Source organism: Eriocheir sinensis, chromosome 27 (genome assembly GCF_024679095.1).
Source record: "Eriocheir sinensis breed Jianghai 21 chromosome 27, ASM2467909v1, whole genome shotgun sequence".
Lineage (NCBI taxonomy): Eukaryota > Metazoa > Arthropoda > Malacostraca > Decapoda > Varunidae > Eriocheir > Eriocheir sinensis.
The window spans coordinates 10,148,405-10,155,904 of record NC_066535.1 but is presented as its reverse complement, the minus strand read 5'-3'; the positions used below and the strand labels follow the sequence as shown (position 1 = coordinate 10,155,904).

Genomic DNA, 7,500 nt, shown 5'->3' with positions numbered 1-7,500 from the left:
GGACGCTGTGATTAGTCTTTGTTTTGTGTCATAAGTTAGGTCCTATAGCCGATACCGCCTTGGAATGTATACCTTCGTACGCGTGAACGTGCAGTGAACGTAACGAAATACAGTGCAATCTGGTGCCATTGACGATGCAGGTGTTAATTACGAATTACTGCTTTTTGAGAGGCCGTGCTGGCTGGCAGTGTGAGAAACATCGGTGTAACGATAAATATTAATAAGTGGTTACGGAAGAAAGCCCACGTCCCCTCGGTGCTTGTGAGCGACGCTCGACTCTGTGGCGGACGGCCGGAAGGTGGAAAATTGGAAGGCAGAGCTGAGGGAAAGAGGGAGGGAAAGAGGGAGAGAGGGGAAAGGAGGGAAAGAGATTGGAGAAGAGGGGAGAGAGTGGTAGAGGAGGAGGGAAGGGGAGTGAGAGTAGAGGGGAGAGAGAGAGGGAGAGAGAAGAGAGAGCAAGTTATAGTTTTTCCATGTACATCATCCAATATATTTTCTCAGTATGTCAAATAGATTAAATGTCAATGATGTATAGGGGAGTGGTGAGTTCTGGCAGGCGTGTCGGGATGGGCGGAGGTGGGCTTTCAAGACCGAGGCAAACAGTAACAGCCTCTAACCCCCCTAACGCTACCCACGCACATCCCCTCACTTCCTGGTCCCTGCTAACCCCGCCCTGCTGCCCAGTAACTTCCCACCCCTGCCTGAGGGCCATAAAACACAGAGTATCTGACTCATGAACTGCTGGTAATGATATCACTACTACTACTACTACTCAACTTTAATGTGTAGGGTCAGTATTAGTAAAATTGTAAAGTGTTAGGAGCAATGGTAGTGGAAAATAAACAATCATTCTAATATTACCGTAAAGGTAGAGTAAGCATATGTAAGTATGTCTGTGTGTAGGTATATGGGGAGACAAGAGTCAAAGTGGGTCTACTACTATTGCTCTATTCATCACCACAAATAGCAACTAAGATACACTAGCATGCATAATGGCACCGAAATGGAGCCCTCAATGTTGCATTTGTTCGTCTCTGAAATCAAACTGTGTTCAATGCTCGTGCGTAAGACGAGGCCAGCCCTGTGTAAACTGTAAGAGAGGTGGAGATTGTCGAAACCCAAACAATCAACGGCAGGATGTGGAAATGGGGAGCAACCACAAGTGGTGCTGGGGTGGACAGGCCAATGAAGGCGCTGGAGATGATCAGGTGGAGGGGGTGCAGGTGGCGAGACAAGGGCAAGGTGACCAGGGTGAGGACGTCGCGCGAGCTCCGCTTCTGGCAGAGGTGGACACTGAGGAGACAGAGGAGTGGGTGCGAGACGCTTACAATCATGTGGTAACGTTTTCCAATAACGTATTTGAGGCCCTGAGATGTAACGCCACCAAAACCTTTGATAGAGGAGAAAACCTACCTCATTAGAGCGTACAACAACTCCACGCAAATCGCCCCCTACGCTTTAAAGATTCTGGCCATACTACCGCACCTCATATGCCAACGGACTCACAAAAAGTCGAAACAATCTGAGGACGTGAAGGCGGTACAAAGAAGAATGGAGCTGTGGAGGAAAGGGGACGTCCGGAAGCTACTTGACGAGGCTCAAACACTGCAGGAGAGACTAGGCAGACGTAACAGTCGCAAGAAGGACAGTAACGACAGGGCTAGAAACTTTGCTGACAAGATGAGACAAGGCAAAGTGGCCATGGCAACTAGATCACTGTCAATAGAAGATGAGGCAGCGGGAGTCCTTCCCATGACGGAAGAGACACGCCAGATCCTCAAGGACAAGCATCCAGATGCTAGACCTGCACACCCAGAAATGAAGTTCCTTGGAGACTACACCCCACCGCATCGAGTTGTCTTCGACCATATTATTAGCGGTGACGTGATCTGGAAGCACGCCCTTCACACGCAGGGAGCGGCTGGACCATCAGGCTTGGATGCCAAGGGGTGGAAACACCTCAGTAAGAACATCTTTGGGAATCCAGCTGTGGATCTTCGCGACGCAATAGCCGCCCTAGCAAGAAAATTGGCGTCAGAGAATTGCCAACACCTCGAGCCTTTGACGGCCTGCCGGCTCATCCCGCCGAATAAACAACCAGGCTGTCGCCCCATCGGGATAGGGGAAGTGCACAGGAGGATCATAGACAAGGCTGTCATGGAGGTATTGAAGGACGACATGAGGAAGGCGGTGGGAAACCTCCAAGAGTGTGCGGTTCAGCAGGTTGGGTGTGAAGCTGCCATCCACGCCGTCAGGAAAATGTTCGAAGACCCAGAATGCGAGGCGGTGCTGATGGTGGACGCTGCCAATGCGTTCAACAACATCAATAGAGAAACAGCACTGCACACCATCAAAATCAAGTGCCCTATATTCGCCCAATATATTGAATATCCGTACAATGAACCTGCTAGACTGTTCATCAGCAGTCATAATAACCAACGACTTGGAGACCCAGAGGCCATACAGTCATCAGAAGGCACCACCCAGGGCGACCCAGTGACCATGGCACTGTTTGCCCTGGGAATGATGAAGCTGCAGGACATCATCCGCCATGAAAATACCAACGTCAAACAGGTGGCGTATGTGGATGACCTCACCGGGGTAGGAAAGTTTGCAGACCTCAGGAAATGGTGGCACCACGTCAATGAACACGGCCCTAAAATAGAGTACCGTCCCAACGACACGAAGTCTGTGGTGAGTTTGAAACCAGAGGCATACGATCGGGCCAAAACCGCATTCCAGGTCAGTAACTTGAAACTGTCAGTGAGTGGAGAAAGACACCTCGGGCAGTCATTGGAACAGCTGAATACAAACCGAATATGTGAAAACGGCTGTAAAGCGCTGGGAGTCCGAACTGCAGAGACTGAGCGAGATCGCCAAACAGAACCGCAGGCAGCCTACGCAGCATTTACGTACGGTGTCAAGCATAATGGAACTACCTCATGAGGACAGTTCCTGATGTTGCTCCACTAGAACCTCTGGAAGATGCTATCAGAAACACCTTCATACCGGCGATAGCAAATGGGAGATGTCCCAGTGACCAGGAGAGAAGATTGCTGAGTTGCTGCCAAGAATGGGTGGGCCTGCATCACCAACCTGCAAATCTGGCTGAGTCTGAATTCGGGAACTCAATCCGAATCACAGCCTCCTTGACCGGATATATTACCAATCAAAATGAAAGGGAGAAGACAACCTCAAGATATTAGGTCACTAAGGAATGAAATCTCCAAAACAGAGAAGGAAAACAGAGAGACACTCTGAGTGACCTAATGAGAGAACTCCCAGAAGACACAAGGAGGAGGACAGATATTGCACAGGAAGTGGGCGCTTCAAACTGGCTAACCACACTACCTATCAGGGCAAAAGGCTTCAACTTAAACAAAAAAGAATTTACTGATGCCCTTGCCCTCAGGTATGGCTGGCCAGTGGATGGGCTCCCAAACATGTGTAACTGTGGCTCACCCTTCAACCAAAATCATGCCATGACATGCAAGAGAGGAGGTTTGCCTGCATGAGACATGATGAAGTAAGAGACGTAACAGCTCAGATGCTGAAAGAAGTCTGCCACGACGTGACTGTGGAACCCATGCTGCTCTCTGCAAGGCGAACACCTCGCCAGACGCACCGCTAATGTTTCTGAACGAAGCACGAGTGGATGTTAGCGCCAGAGGGTTTTGGACCTGTGGACAAAGGGCATATTTTGATATAAGGATCTTTGATCCCATGGCCCATTGCCACAGAGACCTGACCCTTGATGCAGCCCACAGAAGAAACGAACAAGAGAAGAACAGAGCATATGAAGAAAGAATACAGAATGTGGACCAGGGCTCCTTCACCCCGGTAGTATTCACGACGGCAGGAGGGATGGGACCAAGGGCGCAGAGCTTCTACGCAAGACTCGCCGAAACACTGGCGGATAAGAAACAACAGCCAAGAAGCAGTGTGGTCGCCTGGATGAGATGCAGGCTGTCCTTCTCCCTCCTGAGGTCAGCCTTGGTCTGCCTGAGAGGAACCAGGTCACCTGCACCCAAAACCACCCGCATTGCTGACCTGGACTTTGAGGCGACGGTGGTTGATAGTCGTATCAACCACAAGCTCTGTTAGCTTAAAAATAAAATGTTAAGTAAAGTTTGTAATATTAAATAAAGATGGTTGTCGGCCACAGTCATTGGCGGGGGGGGGCCAATGAATTGCTTTGTGAAAGGATATGAGAAAATATACCGCTCACAACGCAACTCTAATAGATGGAGGCCCGTAGGAGGAGGAGGAGGAGGAGGAGTAGTAGTAGTAGTAGTAGTAGTAGTAGTAGTAGTAGTAGTAGTAGTAGTATCGTAATGAACTGAATCATGAATTATGTCGTTCAGTATATAAAAGAAAAAAAGGAAAACCACTGAATGAAAAATAAAATAAAAAGACCACAAGATAAAAAAGAGGAACTGGTAAAAAGAAATAGAAAAAGATGAAGTTTGGAATTCTGACGCAGAGAAAAAAAAATCTCTCTCTCTCTCTCTCACAAACACACATCAGTTCGCGTAACGTTTCTGACTTATTTCGCGAGTCGTAAATTTCGCGCGAGGGATTTGTTGGCGACGACTCTCTCTCTCTCTCTCTCTCTCTCTCTCTCTCTCTCTCTCTCTGATATTGCAGGACGAAAAAGAAGATTGAGAAAAATAAAAGGGAAAAAAAGGAAATAAGGAAAAAAATAAGAGGTAATGCGTGAATGAAAAAAAATCTTGTGCATTTCGCGGAATGAGAGAGAGAGAGAGAGAGAGAGAGAGAGAGAGAGAGAGAGAGAGAGAGAGAGAGAGAGAGAGAGAGAGAGATTTAACTAGATGTATATAATAGAACATGAAAAAAAAAAATGCTGTCATGATATCATTAAATTTTAAACACACACACACACACACACACACACACACACACACACATTAACAAACAAACAACCACACACCTGCAACACGAGAGTTAAGTGGCAATCAGTCGGTTTGTTGCAATTAACTGAGAGAGAGAGAGAGAGAGAGAGAGAGAGAGAGAGAGAGAGAGAGAGAGAGAGACTAACCTTGAAACCGCCTTATTTCTCCAGAGCATTTTTTTCTCTCCATTAGTCTCTCTCTCTCTCTCTCTCTCTCTCTCTCCAGATTTTATTGGGGAATCTTTTTCGTTCTTTTCTCCTTCACCTCCTTCCTCTTCCTCCTCCGCCTCCTCCTCTTCCTTACCCCTATTTATCCTCCATTCCTCTTGTCTTCCCTGGTCGTATTTCCTGTCATTCTCTCTCTCTCTCTCTCTCTCTCTCTCTCTCTCTCTCTCTCTCTCTCTCTCTCTCTCTCTCTCTCTCTCTCTCTCTCTGCTGAGAAATAGAAGGGAAGGGAAGGGGGAAACTGAGGAGACTGGGAAGGAAAGGAGAGGAAGGAAGGAAGGAAGGAAGGAAGGAAGGAAGAAGGAAGGAAGGAAGAAGGAAGGGAGGGAGGAAGGAGGAAAGGGATGGGGAAAATAAAGGAGAAAATGGAGGAAAACGAGGAGTGAGCACTGGAGGAAGGGGGAAATGAATGACGAGGGGATAAAGAAAAAGACGAGGAAGAAAGGAGAGAAAGACATGAAAGGCTCGGAAAGAAGTGAGAGAGAGAGAGAGAGAGAGAGAGAGAGAGAGAGAGAGAGAGAGAGAGAGAGAGAGAGAGAGAGAGAGAGAGAGGCTTGATTCTCTTTTACTTCTCCAAATTACACAGAACCTTTATCTTTAATTGGTGGGTATTATATTGTATCCCTGGCCCCTCCCCTGCCCCCTTGCCCCCCTTCCTCCTCCCTCCATCTCCCCTTCTTCCCTTCCTCCCATCCTCCCCCTCCACCCCTCGCTCCCTCTCCCCTCTTTCATCTCAGAGAAAGGGGATGAGGAAGAGGAGAGGGGAGAGAGGAAAGGAGGAAAAGAACATTATTTCATCCATAACTTTCCTCTTTTTCCTCATTTAATCACTCAATAATAGTAAAAGTAAGATAATAATAATAACAATAATAAAAGCATAATAATAATGGAAGTGTATAAATGATGTATCTGTTTTTAGCTAAGGAACTCTTGATCGCCATTTCTCGCATAAAAAATAAAACAAAATAGAAAGGAAAATTAATTGTGAACTCTGATAAAAACTACACCTCGACCTCGCCAGGATTCGAACCTGGAATCTTCTGATCCGTAGTCAGACGCGTTATCCGTTGCGCCACGAGGCCTGTGAGCGAATGAGGTCCATTATAAATATGAATTTGTCGCTCTCTCTCATTACTTTTGCTCCCTTCCTCTACTCAGTCATTCCCTTTCCCCATAGTTCTCTCTCTCTCTCTCTCTCTCTCTCTCTCTCTCTCTCTCTCTCTCTCTTCTTTCCTCTCTTCTCTCCGTGGCTCTTTCTCCTTCCTTCTTCCTTTATTAAAATCTACCAGTTTTCTCTCTGTTTCTTTCTCCTTTCCTTCTGTTTATGTTTCTATCCCTCTTGTTTCTTCTCTCTCTCTCTCTCTCCACAAACACACACACACACACACACACACAGAGAGAGAGAGAGAGAGAGAGAGAGAGAGAGAGAGAGAGAGAGAGAGAGAGAGAGAGAGAGAGAGTAATAATAATAATAATAATAAGTTGAGAGAGAGAGAGAGAGAGAGAGAGAGAGAGAGAGAGAGAGAGAGAGAGAGAGAGAGAGAGAGAGAGAGAGAGAGAGTAATAATAATAATAATAATAATAATAATAATAAGTTGAGAGAGAGAGAGAGAGAGAGAGAGAGAGAGAGAGAGAGAGAGAGAGAGAGAGAGAGAGAGAGAGAGAGAGAGAGAGGCTGGCCATGAGTAACATCCGGTGAGTAAGGAGGCAACCCACATAGCGGCCATTTTGTGGAAGCAGCTGGAGAGAGAGAGAGAGAGAGAGAGAGAGAGAGAGAGAGAGAGAGAGAGAGAGAGAGAGAGAGAGAGAGAAAGTAATGGTGACAATTTACAAAGGACAAAATAAATATAATCTCGGAAAGAACTGGAGGAAGAGAGCGAAGGAAGATGAAAGGGAGAAGGATTACAAAGAGGAGGAGGAAGAGGAAAGAAAGAGGAGGGGGAGGAAGAAGAGGAGGAGGAGGAAACAAAGGAAAAGTAAATAAAAGAAGCACTCAAAGTAAAGGTAAAAAAATAGAAAGCAAATGTTTAAGTGAATGAAATGAAATGAGAGAAAGTGAGATGAAGGAAAAAGTTAATTAGGTGAGCCAATTACTATTATTATTATTATTATTATTATTATTATTATTATTATTGTGATGATGATGATGAAGATGATGATGGAAGCGGAAAAAGAGTGCGGAAAACGAAGAGGAAACGGAGAAAATGAAGAAAGGAGATGAGAACAAAGAGATGAGGTGAGAGATAGAGGAAGAGGAAATTATATTGAAGGAGGAGGAGGAGGAGGAGGAGGAAGAGAGACGTCAATAATTACTGTGATGAAGGAGAACTTATAGCACCATCACAACCACCACCATCATCACT

The 7,500-nt window shown here is 46.3% G+C and overlaps 1 protein-coding gene and 1 non-coding gene across 3 annotated transcripts in view; both read right to left on the bottom strand.

Moving 5' to 3' along the window:
• The window catches only part of LOC127004116 (trithorax group protein osa-like), a 278,016-nt gene that overhangs the window by 140,593 nt on the left and 129,923 nt on the right, over nucleotides 1-7,500 (bottom strand). The gene's annotated exons all lie outside the window — the stretch shown is intronic.
• Nucleotides 6,147-6,219, bottom strand: Trnar-acg (transfer RNA arginine (anticodon ACG)). The gene has a single exon. It is a non-coding gene; the product is annotated as a tRNA-Arg (tRNA).